Genomic DNA, 8288 nt, shown 5'->3' on the forward strand with positions numbered 1-8288 from the left:
CTATCTTGGTTGTAACCTGTCTCAGGTGGTCTGGTTACAAAGGTAACTTTTCACTGCAGGCTATCTTGGTTGTAACCTGTCTCAGGTGGTCTGGTTACAAAGGTAACTTTTCACTGCAGGCATATTATTGCTTTTCATTTTTTTATTTCAAAAGCTTTTGGGGAACAGGTGGTGTTTGGTTACACGGATAAGTTCTTTAGTGTTGATTTCTGAGATGTTGGTGCACCCGTCATCTGAGCAATGTACACTGTATCTAATGTGTAGTCTTTTATCCCTCACCCCCTCTTCCTCTCCCCTCCCCCATGTCCCCAAAGTTCATTATATCATTCTTATACCTCTGTGTCCTCATAGCTTAGCTCCCACTTATAAGTGAGAACGAACGACGTTTGGTTTTCCATTCCTGAGTTACTTCACTTAGAATAGTGGTATCCAGGTTGCTGCAAATGCCATTTTGTCATTCCTATTTATGGTTGAGTAGTATTCCATGGTGTGTGTATATATATATAATTTATTTATATATATTTATTTATATATTTATATATTATATATAAATAAATTATTTATATATATTTATTTATACATTATTTATTTATATGTATTTATTTAAATTATTGTAATTATTTATATAAATATATATAAATGAATAATATGCATATGACATTTTCTTTATCCACTCGTTGGTTGATGGGCATTTAGACTACTTCTATATTTTTGGAATTGTATTGCTATAAACATGTGTGTGCAAGGTTTTTTTTTTTCATACAATGACTTCTTTTTCTCTGAGTAGACACTCAGTAGTGAGATTGCTGGATCAAATGGTACTTCTTTTAGTTCTTCAAGGAATCTCCAAACTGTTTTCCATAGTGATTGTACTACTTTACATTCCCACCAGCAGTGTAAAAGTGTTCCCTTTTCACCACATCCACACCAACATCTGTCATTTTTTTATTATGGCCATTCTTGCAGGAGTAAAGTGGTATCTTATTGTGGTTTTGATTTACATTTACCTGATAACTAGTGATGTTGAACATTTTTTCATATGTTTGTTGGACATTTTCATATCTTCTTTTGAGAATTGTCTGTTCATGTGTTTTGCCCACTTTTTGATGGGATTATTTGTTTTTTCTTGCTGATTTGAGTTCCTTGCAGATTCTGAATATTTGTTTTTGTTGGATGCATAGATTGTGAAATTTTCTCCCTCTTGGTGGGTTGTCTATTTACTTTACTGATTATTTCTTTTGCTGTAGAGAAGCTTTTTAGTTTAATTAGGTCCCATCTATTTATTTCTGTTTTTGTTGCATTTGTTTTTGGGTTTTTGATCATGAACTCTTTGCCTAAGCCAATGTTTAGAAGAGTTTTGGCAAAGTTATCTTCTAGAATTTTTAGGGTTTCAGGTCTTAGATTTAAGTCTTTGATCCATCTTGAGTTGATTTTTGTATAAGGTGAGAGATGAGGATCCAGTTTCATTCTTCTACATGTGGCTTGCCAATTATCCCAGCATCATTTGTTGAATAGGGTGTCCTTTCCCCACTTCATGTTTTTGTTTGCTTTGCTGAAGATCAGTTGGCTGTAAGTATTTGGCTTTATTTCTGGGATCTAACTATAGCCTTGTGGTATAATTTGAAGTTGGGTAATGTGATTCTCCCAGATTTGTTCTTTTTGCTTAGTCTTGTTTTGGCTATATGGGCTCTTTTTTGGTTCCATATAAATTTCAGGATTTTTTTTCTAGTTCTGTGAAGAATGATGGTATTTTGATGGGAATTACATCAAATCCATAGATTGCTTTTGGTAGTATGGTCAGTTTTACAATACTGATTTTACCTATCCATGAGCATGAGATGTGTTTCCATTTGTGTCATCTATGATTTATTTCAGCAGTGTTTTGTAGTTTTTTCTTGTAGAGGCCTTTCACCTCCTTGGTTAGGTATATTCCTAAGTATTTTATTTTTTGCAGCTGTTGTGAAGGGGATTGAGTTCTTGATTTGATTCTCAGCTTGGTTACTGTTGGCATATAGCAGTGCTACTGATTTGTGTACATTGATTTTGTATCCTGAAACTTTACTGAATTCATTGATCAGATCTAGGAGGATTTTGGATGAGTCTTTAGGGTTAAAGTATATGATCATATCATTGGTGATCAGCAACAGTTTGACTTCTTTTTTACTTACTTGGATGACCTTTCTTTCGTTCTCTGGTCTGATTGCTCTGGCTATGACTTCCAGTACTGTATTGAACAGCAGTGGTGAAAGTGGGCATCCTTATCTTGTTCCAGTTCTCAGGAGGAATGCTTTCAACTTTTTCCCATTCAGTATAATGTTAGCTGTGGGTTTGTCATATATGGCTTTTATTACCTTGAGGTATGTCCCTTCTATGCCAATTTTGCTGAAGGCTTTGTTTATTTTTTGAGATGGAGTCTTACTCGGTCACCCAGGCTGATATGCAGGGGAAGTGATCTCAGTTCACTGCAACCTCTGTCTCCTAGGCTCAAGTGATTCTTCTACCTCAGCCTCCTGAGAAGCTGGGATTACAGATGCCCACCACCATGCCCAGCTAATTTTTGCAATTTTAGTATAGGCAGGATTTCAGCATGTTGGCCAGACTGGTCTTGAACTCCTGACCTCAGGTGATCCACTACCTTGGCTTCCCAAAGTACTGTGATTACAGGTGTGAGCCACTGCACCCAGCCCTGCTGAGGGTTTTAATCATAAAGGATGCTGGATTTTGTCAAATGCCATTTCTGCATCTATTGAGATTATCATGTGATTTCTGTTTTTAATTCTGTTTATGTGAGATATCACATTCATTGACTTGCATGTGTTAAAGCATCTCTGCATCCCTAGTATGAAACCTACTTGAACATGGTGGACTATCTTTTTGATTTGCTGTTGGATTCAGTTAGCTACTATTTTGTTGAGAATTTTTACATCTATGTGCCTCAAGAATATTGGTCTGTAGTTTTTTTTTTTTTTGTTATGTCCTCTTTTGGTTTTGGTATTAGGGTAAATACTGGCTTCATAGAATGATTTCAGGAGGATTCCCTCTTTTGGAATAGTTTCAGTAAGATTGGTACCAATTCTTCTTCGAATGTCTGGTAGAATTCAGCTGTGAATCCATCTGGTCCTGAACTTTTTTTCTTGGCAATTTTTTTAAAATTACTGTTTCAATCTAGCCACTTGTTATTGGTCTGTTCAGAGTTCCTATTTCTTCCTGATTTAATCTAGGAGGGCCATATATTTCCACTAATTTATCCATCTCTAGATTTTCTGGATTGTGCACATAAAAGTGTTCATAGTAGACTTGAATGATCTTTTGTATTTCTGTGATATCAGTTATAGTATCTCCCATTTCATTTCTAATTGAGTTTGTTTGGATCTCCTTTCTTCTTTTCTTAATCTCTCTAATGCTCTATTAATTTTGTTTATCCTTTCAAAGAACCAGCTTTTTGCTTTATTTATCTTGTGTACATTTTTTGTTTGTTTGTTTCAGTTTCATTTAGTTCTGCTCTGATCTTTGTTATTTCTTTTCTTCTGCTGGGTTTGGATTTGGTTTGTTCTTGTTTCTCTAGTTCCTTGAAGTGTGACCTTAGATTGCATATTTATGCTTTATTAGACTTTTTAATGTATTCCTTTAATGTTATGAACTTTCCTCTTAGCATCACTTTTGCCGTATCCCAGAGGTTTTGATAAGCTATGTCACTACTATCATTCAGTTCAAAGAATTTTTAAATTTCCATATTGACTTCATTGTTGACCTAAAGATATTTCAAGAGCAGATTATTTAATTTCCATGTATTTGTATAGTTTTAAGTGTTCATTTTGGAGTTAATTTCCAGTTTTAATCCACTGTGGTCAGAGAGGGTACTTGATATATTTTTTATTTTCTTAAATTTATTGAGACTTGTTTGGTGGCCTATCATATGATCTATCTTGGAGAATGTTTCATGTGCTGATGAAAAAAATGTGTATTCTGCAGTTGTTGAGTTGAATGTTCTGTAAATATCTGTTAAGTCCATTTGTTGTAGGGTATAGTTTAACTCCATTGTTTCTTCCTTGACTTTCTGTCTTGGTGATCTGTCCAGTGCTGTCTGTGGACTATTGAAGTCCCCCACTATTATCGTGTTGACATCTATGCCATTTCTTAGGTCCAGTAGTAATTGTTTTACAAATTTGGGAGCTCCAGCTTTAGATGCATATATATTTAGGATTGTGATATTTTCCTGTTAGACTAGTCCTTTTATTATTATATAATGTCCCTCTTGGTCATTTTTAACTGCTGTTGCTTTAAAGTCTGTTTTGTCTGATATAAGAATAGCTACTCTTGCTGGATTTTGGTATCCATTTGCATGGAATATCTTTTTTCACCTTTTTACCTTAAGTTTATGTGAGCCCTTATGTGTTACTTGAGTCTCTTGAAGACAGCAGATACTTGGTTTGTGGATTTTTAACCCATTCTGTATCTTTTAAGTGGAGCATTTAGGCCATTTACATTTAATGTTAGTATTGATGTGTGAGGTACTGTTTTATTTATCATGCTAGTTGTTGCCTGATTGCCTGAATACCTTTTTTTTATTGTGTTATTGTTTTATAGGCTGTACTAAAAATACAAAAAAAAAAAAAAAATCAGCTGGGCATGGTGCTGAGTGCCTGTAGCCCCAACTACTCGGGAGGCTGAGGCATGAGAATCACTTGAATCCAGGAGGCGGAGGTTGCAGTGAGCTGAGATCACACCACTGCACTCCAGCCTGGGTGGCAGAGTGAGACTCTGTCTCAAAAAAAAAAAAAAAAAAAGATTCTATTTTGGTGTATTTCAAGGTTTTGTTTCAAGATTTAGAACTCCTTTTAGCATTTCTTGTAGTGTTGGCTTGATAGTGGTGAATTCTCTCAGCATTCGTTTGTCTGAAAAAGATTTTCTTTCTCCTTCGTTTATAAAGCTTAGTGTTACTAGATACAAAATACTTGGCTGACAATTATTATGTTTGAGGAGGCTAAAGATAGGACCCCAATCCCTTCTGGCTTGTAGGGTTTTTACTGAGAAGTCTGCTACTTATCTGATAGGTTTTCCTTTATAGATTGCCTGATGCTTTTGCCTCACAACTCTTAACGTTCTTTCATTTGCCTTGACTTTAGTTAACCTGATGACTCCTATCCTAGGTGATGATCTTTTTGTGATTAATTTGCCAGGTGTTCTTTGAGCTTCTTTTATTTGGATGTCTAGGTCTCTAACAAGGCCAGGAAGTTTTTCTCAATTATATCCTCAAATGAGTTTTCCAAACTTTTAGGTTTCTCTTCTTCCTCAGGAACACCAATTATTTTAAGTTTAGTCATTTAATGTAATCCCAAATTTCTCGGAGGCTTTGTTCATTTTTTAAAATTCTTTTTTCGTTGTCTTTGTTGGATTGGGTTAATTTGAAAGTCTGGTCTTCAAGCTCTGAAGTTCTTTCTTCTGTTTTGTCTAGCCTATTGTTGAAACTTTTCAGTGCATTTTATATATCTCTAAATATGTTCTTCATTTCCAGAAGTTGTGATTGTTTTTTCTTTATGACATCTAATTCTCTGGATAATTTTTCATCCATATACCATATTGTTTTTAAAATGTATTTAAGTTGTTTTTCACTTTTCTCTAGTATCTCCTTGAGTATCTTAGTAATCAACCTTCTGAATTCTTTATCTGGCAATTCAGAGCTTTCTTTTTGGTTTGGATCCATTGCTCAGGAGCTAGTGTGATCTTTTGGGGGCTGTTATAAAACCTTGTTTTGTCATACTACCAGAATTCCTTTCCTGGTTTCTTCTCATTCGGGTAGACTATTTCAGTGGAAAGATCTGGAATTCAAGGGCTGCTGTTCAGATTCCTATATCCCATGGGGTGACCCTTTGATATTGTGCTCTCCCACTTCCCCTAGGGATGGGGTTTCCTGAGAGCCAGACTGCAGTGATTGTTATTGCTCTTCTGGGTGTAGTCACCCAATGAGGTTACTAGGCTCTGGGCTGGTGCTGGGGAATGTCTGCAAAGAGTCCTGTGATGTGATCTGTCTTCAGATGTGCCCTGGATACCAGCACTTGCTCTGGTGGAGGTGGCAGGAAACTGAAGTAAACTCTGTGTGAGTCCTTGGTTGTAGATATGTTTAGTGTGCTGGCTTTCTTGAATACTGGCTATGCCAGCAGTGAAGTAGTCATGTGGACAGACTCAGGACCTCTGATGATCCAGGATGCTGCAGGCAGTGGAATTAGCTGTAGTTTTCTCCTTTCTGGGAGCAGGGTTATTCTGTCATGAGTTGTTGTAATGACCTGAGTTGGTTGGCCTCCAGCCAGGAGGTGGTGCTTTCAAGAAAGCACCAGCTGTGGTAGCAGAAGGGGGATGTAAGCTTGCCCTAAGTTGGGCAGGGTAGGTATTTGGGTTTCTCAATGGGACGGGCTGTACAGCTCCTAAGAGTTTATGTCTTTTGTGTTTGGCTACTAGGTGGATAGGGAAATATCACTGGGTGGGGTCAGCATTAGTTGGGTCTGAGCTTAGACTGTCCTTGTGCAGGGCTTGCTGCAACCACTGTGGGGGATGGGAAGGTGGTTCTCAGGTCAATGGGGTTATGTTCCAGAAGGGTTTATGACTGTCTCTGCTGGGCCATATAGTTCACTAAGGAAGTGGGGGAAAGCTGGTAGCAATAGACCTCACTCAGCTCCCACACAGTTGGTGAAGCTGGTCTCACTCCCTCACTGTCCCACTAACAGCACGAAGTTTAGATCCAGGCAGCCTGGGCATGGGACTCAGACCTTGCTCCAGGCTATATGCTTCCTCACTGAGGAAGCAGGCATGACTTTTGGGCCTTGCCCCTACCTGTCTGCCCATGATGTCAGCAGTAGCTCCTGTGCTTGTATATGTAGCAGTTCTCGTTCACCCCCTGGATTCTGCTCAAGAAAATTTGTGCCTATTCAAAAATTATTAGGAAGCTCAATTGAGAGCTTCTTTCACCTGTGACTCCTCCCAAATTCTGTTGGCTTCCTGCCCCAAGGGCCCCTGTGAAATATAGTCAGGGATGGCTTCCCTGGGCTTGAGCTGGGGACTAGGACTGCCTACAAGGCTCTTTCTGCAGCTGCTTCTACTTTTATGTTTCGTGTGGCTCCCTAAATCCTTTTTAGCTCTAGATGAGTTTAACTCTTTCTCCTGTGATCTGGATTTTCAGGTTCCCCAGTGAGGATGTGTGTTCAGAGGCAGGGTTTCCCCCTCTCACACTTTGGGAACTCATAGTTTTTCCCTGTGTCATGTAATTTGCAGCAGCATGCTGCTTCTTTCAAAGGATCTGTGAATTTGTTTGTATTTTACGGTATATTCCTGTGGTGGTTCTTTGAGCAAAAGTTCATGGTGTGAGTCTCTACATGCTGTTCTGTCCATACATGTGGGAAGTGCACATTAGCCTTATCTCCTATCCACCATCTTCCTTCCTTGCCTAGAGTCACTTAAGATAATCTTGTTGATGAATTTCTTCCTTCATCACACCACATTTATGGGTACTTCTGTTTTTTCTCTTCCAGGAAGACTGATTCCCTGTGAAGAGTAGAGAGCCAGCAAAAACTGGAGATATTGGGCTTATATAGAATCCAGAAATGGAAGCCTCCTGAAAATTAATATTTTAAAAATAAGGGATGCTTGACTTTTTCTTAACATAATAAATGATGAGGAACTGAAAAAAGAATTCAAAGATTCTATTTCGAAGATTCTATTTCAAAGCTTCTTATGAACATCTCAAGATAGTTTTTTGTTTCTATTTATTTTCTTTGGCTGGGTGATGTTTCCTTATAAATATTAAAACTACAAAGTCAATAGTAATATGTAAAATCTTGGCAAGTCCATGAAGATTCTGCCACCAACAGATTTCCATGTTTTCTGATTTTTTTTTTTTTTTTTTTTTGAGACAGGGTCTCACTCTGTCACTCAGGCTAGAGTACAGTGGCATAATCATGGTTCACCGCAGCCTTGACTTCTTGGGTTCAGCCTCCCAAGTAGCTGGGACTACTGGCCCACACCACTATACTGAGCTATTTTTTTAATTGTTATTTTTTGTAGAGTCAGGGTCTCGCAGTGTTGCCCAGGCTAGTCACAAACTCCTGGGCTCAAGAAAGTCTCCTGCCTCGGCTTCCCAAAGTGCTGGGATTACAGCTGTAAGCCACTGTACCTGACTGATTTTCATATTTTGAAATAACAAATCAGTGTCCCATCTGTGATGTGTCCTCCATGACTCATTTCCTTTTCTTCCTAGGCACAAAACTGTCAACTTTTCCCACCCTCCATTCCTATTC

The 8288-nt window shown here is 38.0% G+C and overlaps 1 long non-coding RNA gene across 2 annotated transcripts in view; it reads left to right on the plus strand.

Moving 5' to 3' along the window:
• The window catches only part of LOC111553160, a 79609-nt gene extending 71840 nt beyond the window's left edge, over window positions 1-7769 (plus strand). For both annotated transcript variants that reach the window (XR_002734831.2, XR_002734832.2), the window contains one exon: window positions 7524-7769. This is a non-coding gene — a long non-coding RNA (uncharacterized LOC111553160). The remainder of the gene's footprint in view (window positions 1-7523) is intronic.
• Window positions 7770-8288: the final 519 nt, after the last annotated feature.

The sequence above is a fragment of the Piliocolobus tephrosceles genome, chromosome 7 (assembly GCF_002776525.5).
Source record: "Piliocolobus tephrosceles isolate RC106 chromosome 7, ASM277652v3, whole genome shotgun sequence".
Classification (NCBI taxonomy): Eukaryota; Metazoa; Chordata; class Mammalia; order Primates; family Cercopithecidae; genus Piliocolobus; species Piliocolobus tephrosceles.